Consider the following 18,107-nt stretch of genomic DNA (forward strand, 5'->3'; position numbering starts at 1 on the left):
GTGTTTGATAATCGCCAGGTGCTGGAGAAAGACGTCTACCACTTGTGTTTGATAATCGCCAGGTGCTGGAGAAAGACGTCTACCACTTGTGTTTGATAATCGCCAGGTCCTTCTCGAACGAGCGACGTAATAGAAAGGAAGTGATCCCCCAAACCCTCATCTGTTATCCAGAAATAGAACAGAACACCCTGATATGCAGATAGTAAACACTGACGCAATACAGTGGAGCGAGATGGCAGTCTTGTAAATTGTTGCCCGTTGTAGGTCCTCAAATCTCTAACCAACTTTCTTCTCTATTCACACAAGACATGAATCACGGTGCCTGAGAGACAGAAACCTCTTATCTTTTCCGACGGCAATTAGTGACTGATATCGTTTCCATAGTGAAATCACCCCTGCAACTCAATTTTTTTTTTTAAAGTCTGCAAATAAAGACCTCAAAGCCTGAAATGTTTTTAAGGGTTAGCCCTGAGCTCCGTTTTCGTGGTGTCAAGTAGAAGCGAGATCAATTTCAGGGGTTCACATATACCTTAGTGCCTCGAACTAAAAGCAAATGGAACTGGGAAGTATATAGAAAATGTTTCGTTCAGAAAAATTTTCGGTGGATTTGAACTCACAATTATAGTGTAGAAAGTCCAGAGTATAGACATGGCTGCGAGGTTAAGAGCTTTACAACTTTGTGGTTTCAGGTTTGATCCCAATCAGTGGGACTTTGAATAAGTGTTCCCTTTTAGGGTGCAGAGTAGAACGACAATATCCTCACCACCTTCATCATTATGTTCATTTTACATCTGCTTTCTATGCTGGCATAGGTTGAAGGGATCCACAAGATTTAATAAGCTAGACGACCACATCTTGTTCCAGTGTATCAGATTCAGCATGGTTTCTATAACTGAATGCTCTCCCTAACACCAACCACTTTATAGAGAGTCCTGGGTGCATTTGCTTTTTGTGGCAACAGCACAGAGGGGTCGTCACAGCTCTTCACAAGACTAAAGTGTTCTCTCAACATTGCACGTTATATCTGCTCAATTCATCAACTACTTTATAGTGTAGTAAGAACGTTTTTTTTTCTTTTCCCACAGCATCAATAGTAGCGATGTTACCTTGTCTAAAAATCCCCGCTGACTGGAAGTATGAATAAGAGAGTGATGGCTTGAGGTGAGATGTTGAAAGAAATTAAAATAGGATGAAAAGGACAAATCATTGATATGGGATGGTGGACGATGGTGAGAATGAGAAAGGAAACTGTGTCAGGAGGAGAGAGAAAGGGAGAGTAATGGAAGGGATGGAGAAAAGAGGAAGGAAACGAGATGCATTTAGAGTTAGAGAGGAACAAGGTGACTGGAATTTTGGCAGTCTATTAGTGGAACCACCCCTGTTGTTGAGAAGTAGACCTAATCTATTGCACCCAGTTTAAGCCCTTTTACTTGGCATTGAGGTGAGATTAACACAGTCCACTCCGCTACAGTTGAACCAAGTCTCTGGTCTACAGACATCTTCCTCCCGCCAGTCATGGAGCCCCTCCCCCCCCCCAAAAAGGGGGGGGTCATGAGCACCATTCTTCCTCACCTGGTTACAGGCTTAAATATAAAAACCTCATCATGGTCTGGTCAGTGGAAGAAGTGTGCAAGTATGACTGGCCAGATTATTTGAAAAAGTGCCATGCATGAAAGACACCAAAAAAGCCAGGTTAAACAGGGCAACATATTATTTCTAAACACATAAAAAAAAAAAGAAAAAAATCCTTGTGATGGATTTCTGCCCAGTTTATGTTCACTAAGAGTCAAAACTATTGAAAAGGTTGCAAGATGCAACGAAAATTTTAGGACAATAAAAATAAGAAAAAAGTGGAAATTTTACTGGTGAGTGTGTTACATTATAAGGCACAAAAAGAAAATGACTCTCCCCAGACACAACAGAATATGCTTCAACACACAAACTCATATAAAGAATCTTGCAAACCAAATCCAAAAACGAAATATGTTCACTAAATTTCACTGATATGGTTTTGGTTGATCAATAACTAGAGTAGAAAACACTTCTTTAAGATACTGTTCAGGAGGATCAAACCTTGAAATTGTGTGATTATCAGGTAGATTTCTTGACCCCATGGCCTAAGCTTGCATCCACTTCACCTCAGTCTAACCTAAATGGATGTTCAATAGGTTAATGCATTGACTATTGGACTACCAACTACTGCACCACAAGTTCAAATTCACTTTCATTCTCGCTCACAACATCATAAGCGGAAAGTGTAACTTCTCGAAGGAGCTGGTCTTCACTCCTGCTCCAGAGCGTCAGCTGCAGGGTCACTCCGAAAAGCTCTATCTGCGACGATTTCATCTCAATCGAAGGAGAGGAGCTTTCTCCGTCCGGGTTGCGGATCCGTGGAACAAGCTGCCAGACGAGATGGTGAAGATGCCAACGACCGCTTTGTTCAAAGTCTCCCTTGACCTCAAGTGGCCTGAACTCTTTACATGAACACCACCCTGTACTTAACTCCATGTCCCCCTACATGGCCTTGCTTTTTGCTTTTGAGCCAAAAAATTAACTAACTAACTAACTTCAGGAATGTGTAAGTTTCTGGATGTTTGGGGGACTTGGTACCAGAAATTCTGGGATTATCACCTGCAATAAACTGGAATCTTTTATTGGGAGATTTATCTCTCATTTACTGCTCAGACTAAATTTGATGATTTTTTAAAAAATGTCTCCTTGTTTTTGGGAAGAGCTTGATGTATCAATGAACAATCAATGGCATTGGAAAGAATCAATATTGAAGTCGTAGTTCAGAAAAAGTTAGCTGATATGGAAGACTGGAAGCCATTTGAATATCGGAAGAGGTTTACCTGTATCAGGAAGATTTGTGTCAGGTGTCAAAATGCCAACATCATTACTGCTGCTCAAGGCTTTGTGTACATTGTAAAAGTTGTAAGACGTGACATGGACAACTGCAGTGAAGACTACAAAGCTGTGGCTAGCAGGTCTTTGAGTGTGTCCCCAGTGAGAGTGAAGTTATGCTGCCCCACATCTTTGAAAAGGGTCTTAAGATAACTATGGGAAGCTACTGGAAGGCCATGTCTGGAAGCAGGATTTGGCTCCTTGCCATACCACTGGAAAGAGTCAGAAGTGGTTGTCATGAGAATTTCTAGGATTTCACAAGCCCCAATTTCTGGTATAATTTCATGGATTACTGTGTAGGGTCTGTGGTTGAGAAAGACACCAACTGTAATAGCAAAACTGAGACGGTGGCCAAGATCAAGGAGGTGTTCCAAAATCTTCCTAAGAACCTATGCACCAGGTTCTGGAGCCATCTTAAAGCCATGCTGAAAGCCAAGGGAAACATACTTCTCATCCTTGATCTGATATTTTTTTATGTTTTTTAAATACTTTTATCTTTTGGTTGGGGTATTGTGTTTCCCTTCCCTTTTATGTGAACTGTCAAATTTAGCCCAAACACTCTGTAATGTCTTAAAACTGAAACCCCTGCCCTTTATAAGAAATATTTTTAAGACACACTCACTGAATCATTTAAATTTTGTTTCTCCAACAAAACTTTGTTTTCTGTTGATGATATTCTCAACAGCTGAGATAATTAAATGACTCTTAAGTAGCTTGATTGCTCATAAAACAATCACAATTGTTCAGATTATTAACCTTGTCATAAGAGACTGAAAGATTTTTTAATATTTACACATACACTAAAGCAGTGAGCCGGTAGATCATTTGCATGCCAGGCACAATGCTTAGCAACATTTCGTCTAAGTTCAAATGCCACTGGGATCATCTTTGCTTTTCATCCTTTCAAGGTCGATAAAATAAGTACTAGTTGAGCACTAGGGTCAATGCAATTGACTAACCCCAACCCCAGAAACTGCTGGCCTTGTGCCAAAATTTGAAACCAATATTTACACTCACACACTATCATCATCATTTAACGTCCATGTTCCATACTGGCATGGGCTGGGCAGTATGACCTGGAGCTGGCCAGCCGTGGAGCTATCCAGACTACATTTGTCTGTTGTGACATGGTTTCTACGGGCGGATGCCCTTCCTGATGCCATGTTTTGATCAATCTGATCACTGATCGACATCAGGTGCCTTCTGGTGCTGGTGCTACACACGAAAATCCCCCAGTGCACTTTGTGAATGAGTTGGTGTTAGAAAGGGCCTCCAGCTGCAGATACCAAGCTAAAACAGACTCTGGACCCTAGCGTGGCACCTTGTCCTGCCAGCACCTGTCTGCATGGGAAATAGATATTAAATGATGACAGTTGGAGATCAAATGGATCAGTGGGCTACATGTAAATATTTAAAAAAACGCTTCATCTGTAAAGACGAGGTCATTAGTTTATCAGGAATAAAATTCCAGAACGTGATTCTCATCATCATCATCGTTTAACGTCCGCTTCCCATGCTAGCATGGGTTGGACAATTTGACTGAGGACTGGTGACCCAGATGGCTGTACCAGGCTCCAATCTTGATCTGGCAGAGTTTCTACAGCTGGATGCCTTTCCTAACGCCAACCACTCAGAGTGTAGTGGGTGCTTTTATGTGCCACTGGTACGAGGGCCAATCTGGCGGTACTGGGAACAGCCACACTCAAATGGTGCTTTTTATGTGCCATCTGCACAGGAGCAAGTCCAGCAGTACTAACATGGACCTTGCTCGAATGTCTTTTCATGTGCCACCAGCACAAGTGCCAATAAGGTGACGCAGGTAATGTTTCACGTGCCACCAGCACAAGTGCCAGTAAGGCGGAGTTCAATTGTTGAATGAATGAGAACAACAACATTAAAGTCACTCCATGAAGAATATGGTTTGAACATTGGAGGATTATTGCAGGAGATGGTTGTGTCTGTGGCACGACTGGCACTCCATCAGTTACAGTAACAAGAGTTCCAATGGATCCAATCAACAGAACAGCTTGCTTGTGATATTAATGTGCAAGTGGCTGAGTGTTCCACAGACACACATGCCCTTGACGTAGAGATTCAGCACAACACAGAATGTGACAGGGCTGGCCTTTTAAATTACAGGCACTGATCATTTTTGTCAACTGGGACAACGTGAAATAAAGTGTCTTGCTCAAGGACTCAATGTGTGCCTGGATATCAAACTCACAGCCTTACATTTGTAAGCTGAATACCCTAACCATTAGGCTAAGTGCCTTCGCTAATGGTAGAGACATCACAGACAGGCAGACAGCTATAGTATGTTAACATCATGGCTTGATGCATCCACTAACCATGAAATCAGTCTTAATCCTTCAGCATTTAAACTGGTCAGATCCAGCCAAAATATTCTGCCAGTTTTATGTTCAAACCAACCTGATCTGGCCTCTCACACCTACCCTAACATGTCACTGAAATCTCAAAAGAAGAAGATAATTGAAAACAATGTAAATAAATAGGCATTACATTTATTTACAGAATAATCTGAACGTTAAAGGGTTCAACTACAACAAATAAGGTGTTGCTGCTTAGCCCTGACCCCATCCTGTCTCAGCTGAACCATGGTTAAGTATTCCAGGCATGACCGTCCCATCATCTTTAGGGTTAATATACCTAGCACTCAGGGCTGTCTTAACAGCATCATAGCCATACCCCCCCCCCCCGTCAAGTAAGACACTAAAGCCTGTAGTATTTGACAAATTACAACATTCATGGATTTACAGTGGGCCCCTAGTATCTGTCCACTGTGTCCATGCCTTAAGACAGTACAGCCAGGAGTACATTATCTGATGCCCTACCATGTTTAGAATGGTAGAATATGATTTGAGGGAGATTCAGTTGATATTTCTAGCAAGAAGAGCAACCTTTTAAAAGCTTCCTTCTTATAAGATGTTCATGAAAGGTCAGCATTATTGATGAAGCTTGCAAGATACAAGATTTTGGTTTGGAAGAGCCTGTGAAGGCCCTGAATATGCCTTCCTCAACCAACCACCCAGATTACACCAACAAAACATCAGCACCTGATTCAACTTTTTGTCCCACCAAAAGCTGAAGTTTAAGAAAAGAGAAGGGTGTGGGTTGGGGTGGAGTAGACTGGGGGTAGACAAAGATTCCCAGAAGAGACTTCAATGATTGGCTGAGACTTTCTAATCAATAGACAAAAACTTAATGATCTTCTGTTTCCATCAACAATAATCAGTTTTCCATTTCAGAAAGGAATATATTGTTGCTTGTCTCAAGATCAACTCTGATCCAGCCACTCGCTGATCAAAGAGGTTCCAGCTGTGACCATCCTGCCTTTCTTCAGATATAGTCTATTTAGGGAGTGGGTTATGATTTTCTTCACTACTTCAGAGAGTGACAACCCTGCCTGACACGAGTCCCAGGCTCAGCTGGCTCTGGCTGACAGGCCCCTATCCAGGGTTACAGAAAGGAGACAGCCTTCAAAGAAATCCAGAGTGGAGCCCCATTGGTGGTTTAGTGTTCGACTTGACACTCTTTCAGCAGCTCCTGCAACCAAGCTGGTGCCAAACATGCTCTGCACTCCTTTGGACTATGTCAGCAAAGTCGAGAGAGGAATCGTGACAATTGGGCTACCCAGGATTTTCTTACATCTAGCCCAGGCCTGCGCAAAACTGGAGGACACTTCAGTGCAGCTGTAAAAAGTGGCAGATGTGCAACTCCATTGTCTCCCGATACAAAAGGATGTCAACAGGAGCACATCATTCAATGGTGATGTCATTATTTAGGTTCAAAGCAGACAATCTGTGACCATGTAATGTATTTGGCTACTATTTCTAGCTAGTTAAGCAACCACTGAGGCTCCTTGCTCAACAGCAGCTAGTTGTTGTTTAGCCCCAGGCCAACCTCAATGAAGCAACCCTATGATCAAAGACATTCCAGCCATGATCATCTCTTCTTTTTATCTAAGTCTCAGTTCATCCCACTTCTACTGGAGCACCAAGTGACTGGAGATCTTCACCCAGCAACGGTCAAACTCTGTCATGAGCTTTCTACCAAACTAGCCCTGTATCTGCCAAGCTCTCCTCCACACATCTCAACCAGGTCCTGACAAGCCTGCCTTCCATTCAAGAGAGACTCTCACAGCTCTCTTCAGGAGGATGCAAAGTAATTCCCTCCATCTGACACTGACAGAATCCCAGAGCCAACTCAATCCTCGGTTTTTCCACAACTTAATTTGTGATGAAGTTGCACCAAGAAATTCTTAGTACACTCCTAAGACAATGCCTGCAAGAGACCTCTGTAGTTTTATAGAATTTGTTGTTTGTTTCAAAATTCACAGGCATAAATCATATAAGAACGGATGTATACGGGTGAGGTTTGGCGCATTGGTTGATGGGGGAGTTGGACCATACATCATCAGACTAGAGAACTGTCTGAAATACTTCGAACAGAATGGATCCTGCTAAAAGGCCAGGTGTGGGTGGATAGATCCCAAATCATCTTACCTCCTGTCATGGTCTCTAGTCCCTAGTCATCTACAACAATAGAATAAGTTGGAAACTTACTTTCTGCCATAGATTTTTTTACAGTTGGACGCCCATACATATAGATGATCATTGCCAGGTCTGCCTGACTGCCTCTCGTGCTGGTGGCACGTAAAAAGTACCAACCAAACATGGCCAATGCCAGCACTCCCCGACAGACTCTTGTGCTGGTGGCACATAAAAAGCACCATCCGAATGTGGCCGATGCCACTGACTGGCCCCCATGCTGGTGGCACATAAAAAGCATTCTCTGAAGTGCCTGACTGGATCCTGTGTAGGTGGCCTGTATAAAGCACCTACTACACTCTTGGAGTGCTTGGCATTAGGAAAGGCATCCAGCTGTAGAAACATTGCCAGATCAGATTGGAGCCCGGTGCAGCCACCTGGCTCTCCAGACGTCAGTCAAACCGTCCAACCTATGCCAGCACGGAAAACAGACATTAAATGATGATGATGATTTTATATATATAACCATCATCATTAGTTGTCCCCTTTTTCATCCTTGCATGCGTTAAATGAAATTAAATGAGGCCTGTTTCCCACAGCCAAGTGCTCATTCTCTCACCTATTTCCAAGCAAGGTAATATTTCCCGTGGCCAGGCCTGTTCCTCACAAACACTGAAAACAGCAGCAGCTTCGGTGAATCTCTTCTCTACATCACTCTCTGAGTGTCCATCATTACTGATGTGTTACTGTCCAGGTACAACTGGACGTGCTGTTGTCTCATTACTAGGGTCATATAATCAGATGCAGTGGTTGTCAACCAGGGGCCATACGGCCCTCAGGAGTCCAGATAAGATTTTTTTTTGCTAAAATTTACAATCAATAAATTGCTTATACATCTATATTACACAAAATATTTTAAGTTTTTTTATGTAATTCTTAATAATATTTAATCATAAAAATACAAGAGGATTTTTTTATATACATCGAATGGCCATGGAGATAAGATAAAGTGAAACAGGAATCAAATGGTCAACAACCACTGAAATGTCTTACCTTATTTAAGAGAGCTCTGGCTACTATTTCTAATGAGTTGGTTGGTTATGTAGAGGTTCCTTCAAGAGGTATACCCATAGGACTGAAGACTGATTGTAAACTGTTAAGATACAGAAAAAGCATTGCTACCTGTAATGGCTGTGAAGTTAAGGTACTGGACTACAGGCAACATAGCTATTAGAAGTTCAAATCATAGATATATGATAGATAAAGATATATACATATTCAAGGCAGCGAGCTGGCAGAAACGTTAGCATGCCGGGCGAAATGCTAAGGGGTATTTCGTCTGCTGTTACATTCTGAGTTTAAATTCTGCCGAGGTCGACTTTGGCTTTCATACTTTCGGGGTCGATAAATTAAGTACCAGTTATGCACTGGGGTCAATGTAATAGACTTAATCCCTTTGTCTGTCCTTGTTTGTCCCCTCTATGTTTAGCCCCTTGTGGACAATGAAGAAATAAAAGATATATACATATGTAGGAGATGTGTGTGTGTGAGTTTACATCAATGTTGGGGTGAGAATCTCCTTTATGCAAAAGTCTGCATTTTGTGCCTTAAGAAAACAATGAAATAAATAGAAAATACCAGGGTCAATATAAGCTAAAACCCTTGAAGGTATTGCCCCAACATGGCAATAACTAAAACTAATAAAAAATGGAATTTTAGCCATGATAACAAACACAAACAAAAAATGGTTGTAAAACTGTAAAAGACAAAACACCAACAACAAAAGATGGAGTTGAAGTTGTTGGTGAAAGATTAATGAACGGAAGATGAGATGGAGAGGAGTCAGTGTTTGGGTCTGTGGAGTAGGTTTTTTAGGGTCCAGAACACAGACCTGAAGGGAGGGGCTCTATCTAAAGCCTACACAGGCACCCAGAGATGAGGGAGATGGATGCAGCCCCACACTGAATAATTATAAATAAATTGACAACTGGGGGAAAGAATTTCAGTGGGATGGCATTCTGGAGAGGAAGGACTGGGTAAAGTGGTTAGGGCAGGGTGTGGAAGAGTGGATAAAATATGGAGGATGAATGAAGGGTGAGAGACAGGTGAGTCAGGAGTGTCTAAGGGGTGGTGACACAAGGCCAGCATCTCTGAGTAACCGGGGAGAGGGAAGGGGAAGGAGATGGTAGGTATGTGAGTGAGAGGTCAGAGGGTGTTGGAGAGGAAATTCTTGCTAATCAGCGAATAGTCCCCTGATTTGGCAATAACACTCCATAGTGGGTCTGACCTGAGCTCTACAGTAGGGTGTCAGCACTTGCTGAAATATTTTCTGTCCTCAAGAGGAAGGCCTGTCTATGGCTGTGTTGAGGATGACAGATCCGAAGCGGAATGTGAATAGGATTAAGGAAACAACTGGACATCATACTACATAAACAATCTTTTGTAGCAATCAATCACTCTGCCTCTCTTTAGCTTCAACTAATGACAATCAGCTGTGTAAACTACTTAATGTGGATGCACAGCAAGCAACCAGTTGTTGATTAAAAAGCCACTCAAATCCTCTAACCTTGACATCGTTTCTACAGCCATTTTTCAATGCCTTCAGGTTTTGTTTTTCCTAATGGCATAGTTAGAGCAAAGTCCATGACCTATTTCAAGGAGAACGTCATCATTAGGTGGAGGATGCTCTGAAAGTATTCTTTTTTAGAATACGAATAGGATGGAGAAAGTTCAGAGAGCTATTACCTCTGCTGGCAACAAAAGGACTCTTTCACAGAGTGAAGGGTAAATTGTATGATGCTTGTGTACGAATGGTTATATTCCATGGCAGCGAGACATGGGCCCTGAATGCAGAGGACAGGCGTGGACTGGAGAGAAATGAAGGCAGTATGCTCCATTGGATGTGCATGTACAACAAAGTGCAAACATATTGAGAGAAAAGTCACGCATAAGAGGCACCAAATGCAGCATGCAAGAGAGAGGACTATGATGGTTTGGACATGTGATGTGCATGAATGAGGACAGCTGCATAAAGAAGTACCAATCACCGAAAGTGGATGGTACCTGTGGAAGATGGAGAGCCAGGAAGACACGGGATGAAATGGTAAGAACTGATCTCAGGGTGCTGGAACTCACAGAGGAAATGACAATAGACTGAGATGTATGGTGATATGAGGTTCTTGAGAAGACCTGCCCATGTCAGCAAAACTGAGTTCTACAAGTGCTTGTGTTCCATCCACACATAATAACAAAACTTTTCCCACATCCTACCCCCAACAAACCTAACTCCATCTTTTCTCTTTCTCACATCCCTTCTTTCATGCACTGTGCTTACCTCTCATTCCCCAATCCTGTCCTCATGGCCCTGTTCACTGTTTGATTGCTATTTCTTCTTTTACTCAACTATCTCATTTATATTCTGATCCCCATCCCCCAATGAGTATGCCTGGCACTCTGCTACCATCTCTCTCCTGCTCTTCCCTCTGCCTGGGTAACCATGTCTCTCCGTTACAGCAGCACACCTGTTTCGGTCTTAATCCCTTATCACTCTCTCTGGCCGGGTAACCATGTATCTCCTCTACAACAAGACACCTGCTTCTGTCTCTCTGGCACAATCCAACCTTTCATCATCTGACACAAGATCACCTCCTCCAATGCCCCCTCCCTCCTCAAAAGATCTTTGTCTTGCAGGTTATTTGGTAACCCTGCCAGTGCTGGTGCCACATAAAAAGCATCCAGCAGTAAAAACCTTGCCAAAACTGACCTTGCTTGTGCTGGTGCCATGTAAAAAGCACTCGGTCCACTCTGCTGGGTGGTTGGTGATAGGAAGGGCATCCAGCTGTAAAAATCCTGCCTAAACAAACATGGAAGACTGGTGCAGGCTCCTGTCAAACCGTCCAATCCAGGCCAGTATGGGAAGCAGATGTTAAACAATGATGATGTTGATATTCTTCCATCCTTGCATGGGTCGGATGAAATTTGTCAAGGCATATCTTCTATGGCTACATGCTCATTCTGTTACCAATTCTCACCAGTTTCTAAGCTAATATCTCCCATGGCCAGACATGTTTTTCACAGAAGACTTTGAACAAACATCATTGCTTGTAAGATGGTGACATTCGCTTACATCCACCATGTGATATCAAGACAAAGATACATGCGCAAACACACACATACATATGGGATTCTTTCAGTTTCTGTCTACCAAATTCACTCACAAGGTTTTGGTTGGCCCAGGGTTATAGTAGAAGACACTTGCCTAAGGTGCCATGCAGTGGGACTGAACCTAAGCTTCTTGACCACACAGTTACATCATCATCATCATTTAACATCCGCTTTCCATGCTAGCATGGGTTGGACGATTTGACTGAGGTCTGGCGAACCAGACTCCAATCTGATCTGGCAGAGTTTCTACAGCTGGATGCCCTTCCTAACGCCAACCACTCCGAGAGTGTAATGGGTGCTTTTACTTGCCATCGGCACGAGGGCCAGTTTGGTGGTACTGGCAACAGCCACGCCCAAATGGTGCTTTATACGTGCCACCTGCACAGGAGCCAGTCCAGCAGCACTGGCGACGACCTTGCTTGAATATTTCACATGCCACCAGCACAAGTGCTAGTAAGGCGACGCGGTAACAATCACACTTGAATGGTGTGTTTAACGTGCCATCGGCACGAAGGCGAGCTTGTTGCTCTGGCAACGATCTCACTCGTAGGGTACTCTGAACGCTCCACTAGCAACGGATGCCAGTCACCGAATTTGATTTCGACTTCACTTGCCTCAACTGGTCTTCGCAAGCAGAGTTTAGTGTCCAATAAAGAAAAGGCACGCACAAGTGGACTGGTTACACCCCTAGCATAGGCCACAAGGTTATGGTCACACTTGCGCTTGCCGAGTCTTCTGCAACACAGCATATTTCCAGAGGTTCTGGTCAAAATCATTTTAATGTCCATTTTTCCATGCTTGCATGGGTCAGTTACCAACAGGTAAGGGTTACCAACCCTTACCTGTTCCCAAATACAAGATATTTCCCATGGCCAGATAAATGTTTCACAGAAGACTGAAAATGAGCAGCCTTGCTTATATGACGATGATGATGCTTGCTTACGACCACCATGTAATGTCCAGGCATGGGTGCACACACACACATGAGCTTCTACCAAATCCACTCACAAGTCTTTTGTTAGTCTAGGGCTACAGGAGAAAACACTTGCCCCAGCACCCCTACAGTTCTAAGAAGAAAGAATAAAGGTTCAGTGTGTGAAGTGTAAATTGCTGTTGACATATATCCAACATACCCCATCACAGATACAGGCTGTGTCAATTTATGGATCCAATGCCCCAGTCCATCTTGCTGTGACTATCAACTGTGGGGCCTCCATCCTACAGAAGATAGTCACAGATAAAACTTACTGCCACAAGTAGCAGGTGCACTTGAAGTGCAGGTTTTGACTCCTACTGTGATTGTTGCATGAAATGTGTGAATGAGAGCCAGGCCCAGGGTCCTACAATATTCACCACCTTCCAGTTACTCAAGAGTGCACAAATAAGGGAAACCTATATGGGATAACCAACCTGCAAGAAATATCTGCTAAATTCTATTCTTTCAGATTGTACATTACTGTCTTGCAAAAGAAATAAAATAAAAAGAACCCATTTAGTTTTGGATTTAGACACAGTGAGGCCCTCGAGTATATAAAACTTGAAGGTCTCTTGTTAAAATAAACGACAACAGGAGGTTCCTCAAATATTGAAAACATTTCTTATAATTACTTTGCTGTCCTTGTGGAGGGTGAAGCCACTAAACAGGAGTTTGTTTATACTTGAATCCACAATGGACAGTGTAGACATAGATGTACAGAGGACGGGATGATCAAGGCTGGAATGCCTTCGATCATAAATCTGTTTGATTAGGACTGACTTCGGCCTAAACTGTAGTCGGGTTTAACTCCACCACCTGACGAATGGGGTCTATTTAACGGAGTCTGCTGTAAGCATTTCAGTTGGAGTATATCTTCTTCCTTCTCTTCACGCACCACTCTGGGAGGTTCTGTCTGGAAAGGGGTATGGGCATAGCCTCTGCCCACGACTACAAGACAAAAAAAAAGTGGACGAGCCAATGACGAAGCCTCTACGTGGTTACTCAATATTTTAGAAATAGCAGCTAATCTCTCTCAAACCACACCCTACAGCCGTATAAAAGTATATATCGTTGCCCTTGGCATGCACTACAGAAGAAAAGGCGATATCTCTGTGACCGGAATGGTCTGTCTATTCTTATCGGAGCGGACCTCAACCACAACCCAAAGCCGTCGATCGCTAAAAGTTGCTGAGAAATAAACATCACCTTCGTATCTGTGGGTAAAACACAGCTTTTGTTATTTGTAATGAGCTCATTATACACAAGCAACAAACGGTCGCGTGAAAAGGCTCTCTAATTAATATAATTAATAAAATCTAGGAAAATCTCAAAGAAAAAAAAACATCAACTTGCACCGTTGGGGAAAATAATGAAAAATATGAATGGTTAAAAAAACTAAAAGAATTATCCTCCAGTGATTCTACAACTGCAACACCCCCAGAATTTGTTCCATTTAAACGAAATTCAACGAAACGAGTTATTCTTTTCAAGTGAATTCTGTAGGAAACATTAAGCGAAAACAAAATGTTTTCTTCCTGGGTAATTGTCCAGGAGAAATGTTTATTTAAAGGGCGAACCATACTAATAAGGTTTCCACGCACTCACAGATAGATAGATCGACAGAGAAGCAGGCAGACACACATGTACTCATCATGGGAACCTCTTCTTGTCGGTATATTGTGCAAGTAGGTCTGTTCTCTCTTATAGGCCTTAATTTGCTGTAGTTATAATAAACGTCAGAGAGGCGACTATAGACACGCAAGGAGTAGAAGGAGATCACTTCAACAGTAGCAGTTCATTTTAAATATCACCAAACTCAGTTATTATTACAACGAAGCACACATTCTCTCAGCCATAATAGAATCGTCAATTATATGTGAGTGTGTGTATATATATACATATATATACACACACATATATGCAGTAATGAAGTATGTAGCCAAAGTGCAATAGTAGCGGCCAGACAAAACGTATCGCTAGATGTATTAAAACTTAGTAATATGTGAGGGGGTAAATACACAGACAAGCATATATACACATAGATACACACATATTTATGTCAGTGAATGTGGATGTACGGAAGTGTTCGGATACTAAACGGTAATAATAGGGCAAGCAGAGAGGTTCAGCGGGTATATAGAGGAGGAGGTGTCGAGAGGAGGATAAAACAGGCCTAGTGGGATATACGAGGGAGAGTGGAAGGGAAAATTGGTGTTAATTGTTTCATACGATTATCTTAAAGCATAACCTTCCAACTTACCTGGGTCTGTGATCGAAATTAAAGCTGGATAAATCGGCACTTGATAGATAAACAGAGGAAATGAAGGGTGTTTGTGGTAGGGTGGTTATTAATGGAAGAAGAAGAAGGAGGAGGAGAGAGAGAGATACGGAAACGGGCACCTGGTTAGGTCTGTTACAGGCGCCTATTTAGAATCTAGGAAATTGGGGGAAGTTTCCCCCACATCATCCAAGCCCAATAAAACTGCAGAATTCAGGCAGGAAGACATTGGTCCAATGATTCAATTAAACAATGGTAAACGGTGGTAATAAATTGTGAAGAGTAAGATACAAAAACACACATATATATATCTGAAACACACACAAAGCTCTGCTCATAAGTATTTCTCTCTCTCTCTATTTCCAGCTGGCCATAATAAGTATTATTAATTTATAAGAAATACTTACATTTCTCTTCAAAGTTACTTGGCTGGGTTCTTTTTTTTTTTTTCGTTTCTCGCCAATGATCAGTTTTTAGGTACCGTTCACTTCTTTGTGTTTGTGTCAATATTGTGGTAAAGCTGAGAGTCGGGCGAGCAGCGAAAGCCCTTCTAGACTAAGGACCCCTCTCTTACAGTTTACCATATTATGAAGAAGAAAAAACAACAAAAACCGAGAGAGAAGGAGGGGGGTCAGCCAAGGGAAGTAACCGCGACAGAGAGAGAGAGAGAGGAAGAGAGAGAGGGTGAGGAAGAAGAAGGAGACTTGACAGGTTTTTCTCATTTCCCTGACGGAAGTTGCTACGTCACACGCACCTCCAGTCTTCAGACTTCACCACAATCATTACAAATGTTTTAATTTACCTCTTATCAAAACAAATGACTTTCATCAAGTCAACTTCAATTCTTCTCATATATTTATTTAATCCCCTCCATCTCTCTCTTTTAAAAAATTTTTTTTTTTAAATAATTGTTTTGAATTCCGAAATATAAATCAGTCTATATAGGGAGTTAAGATGGAGAAAGAAAAAAAAAAAAAAGGAAGTAGAATAAAACAAAAAAACAAAAAAAGCAATAAAAAACTGCAGTAAAATATGTGGAGGACGGGTTGTGTTTTATATGTTAGTGGTGGCTGCTACTACAATAATTAACAGTGCCATGTTTTTTATGACGTTCAGAAATACATCTTGCTCGAGATATAATTACTTGTGTCAAGAATTTATCTCATTCGGAGAAATACACAACAGAACCATATTAAAAATGAATTTATTCACATATATACATACATATATATATATATAATATAATATAATATAATATAAAAGCATTGTACAAAGAAATGGTTTCTATTAAAACGTTAGTATTTAGTTTAATATATAAAACGCCAGTAATTAAATAACGTTTTTTTTTTACCGTTATATAGAAAGTGGGGGGTGGGAGTAGTATCATTAAATAATCGGTGTTATTTTTATCTACCATCCTTCACCTTATTTCTCGATACCAATTTATTATATTTATTTATAACTAGAGAAATTCAAATATAAAATGGCAACTGATGCGATGGGGGTGTCGATTAAAGTTTGGGAGGGGCCGAAATTTGGTCAGTGTGTGCTGGAACCGAATTATTTCTTTGGATAGTTTCGTACCCCTTCCTGCACTTCGGTTACCTGTTAATTTCCTCCTTTTGCTTGCTTCCTCTATTCTATCTAAGTTTTGGGTTTAATTTTGCGCCTTTGCTAAAAACAAATGGGAACAGCTATTTAACGATCAGATTCAATAGATATGAAAACACAACGTTGAAATTCTTTGCAATGCTTGCTTTTAATTTTGGAAATGTCATAGGTCAAGCAAAAGAATAACAATACAATAGTTTAATTCATATACTGTTGCTATGAGGAACTGGAAAAAGAAAACGCAGACGAACGTTTAATCATTAAAGCTTCTTCTAGAGATAAATTAACTGTGAGAAAGTTTGTGATTCAATCATACAGCAAGCTTTCCGACATTTGTAGGTAGGGAATTGCTTTCCACCGTTGTCAAGAAACTAGAAGCGCTTAAGTGCCGAAATACAACTATGTCACATGGCTCATTTTCCGAGAAAATTTAGGCCATACTCTCTCTCTCTCTCTCTCTCTTTCTTTCTCTCTCTCTCTCTTTTTCCTTCCTCCTTCCCTCTCTGTCTTTTTCTCGCTCTTTCTCCTTTCCTCCATCTCAGGTCTCTCTCTCTCTTTCTCTCTCCAATTAAAATAATGTTAGCCTGCTAGAAGCATTGATTTCATTTACTGATAAATACAGTTATTGAAATAAAATATATCTGCTATTAAAATACCCACCTAACATTGCAGCAAAGCTACATTCTTCATACTAATTTGACAATTCTCTTTATTTTTCGCCTTTAGAATGAAGAAAAAAGTCTTGATTTTTTTCTCTTTCATTACAGTAATAGATGTTATAAACGAAATCATTTCTGAAATGAAAATATACATCAAGCAACTAATACTGCCAAAAAAATACGGCAAATTTCTAAAAATAAGATATTTAATCAATTGTATGGCTTTTTTTTACTAAAAGAAATATATTTTGAAATAAGACAAGGAATGTATTTAGAAAGAGTTTGTTGACTAACACATGACTACAAACTGGCTATATATATACATATATATATACATACATACATACATATATATATCTATCTATATATATATATATATATATATATATATATATATATATATATATATATAGGGTGTGTATATGTGGATATATTTCTCTGCTGTTTGGGGCGACTGGAGATGCTAATTGGGAAACCATACATAGATCTGAAAATAGAATGGTAACTGAATTGTCGTATAGTTAGAAGTTCGGAGTAAAAAAAAAGAAAAAATGATTTCAATGGAATAAATTCCGTAATGAGATCGACTTTGCATCTATTAATTTCTCTTCAAACAAGTTCTTTCCTTTTTAATTAGATCTTTCTCTCTAAATTCCATTTCCGAGCCTCTAATTTTGACGTTAACTACTCATGCCAACCTAAGTTAGTTAGCAAGCTATTTAATCACCACAATCTCTTTCGCTCGCCCCTACACACGGTTTCATACGATATTGGTCTGCTCTGAATTAGGCTGAAAATTTAATGATGCATACTAATAAAATATTTTTGTAGGTGGGGAAAGTGACATATATATCTACAGATCTCATTTGTATTATTTTCATTGAATTGTTTTCGGCTCTGAAAAAAAAAACTGTGGGGAACGGCATGCGTGCCACAACTTTGCCATTCAGTTACCATAAAAATCTCAGGCTCCGTGCCAATATCAGAAACCATTAATATTGTAGAAA

The 18,107-nt window shown here is 40.9% G+C and overlaps 1 protein-coding gene across 5 annotated transcripts in view; it reads right to left on the minus strand.

The window, feature by feature from the left end:
• The window catches only part of LOC115218826 (gastrula zinc finger protein XlCGF26.1-like), a 30,750-nt gene that overhangs the window by 9,980 nt on the left and 2,663 nt on the right, over window positions 1-18,107 (minus strand). The window contains exons 1-2 of one of the 5 annotated variants that reach the window (XM_029788769.2): window positions 15,238-15,492; window positions 8,466-8,565 (exon numbers count right to left, since the gene is read on the minus strand). The gene's annotated coding sequence lies outside the window, so the exon portion shown is untranslated. Of the gene's footprint in view, window positions 1-8,465; window positions 8,566-14,812; window positions 14,834-15,237; window positions 15,493-18,107 lie in introns of those variants that run through there. The other 4 variants (XM_036509336.1, XM_036509335.1, XM_036509337.1 and 1 more) reach the window with 4 other exon arrangements.

The sequence above is a fragment of the Octopus sinensis genome, linkage group LG14, assembly GCF_006345805.1.
Source record: "Octopus sinensis linkage group LG14, ASM634580v1, whole genome shotgun sequence".
Lineage (NCBI taxonomy): Eukaryota > Metazoa > Mollusca > Cephalopoda > Octopoda > Octopodidae > Octopus > Octopus sinensis.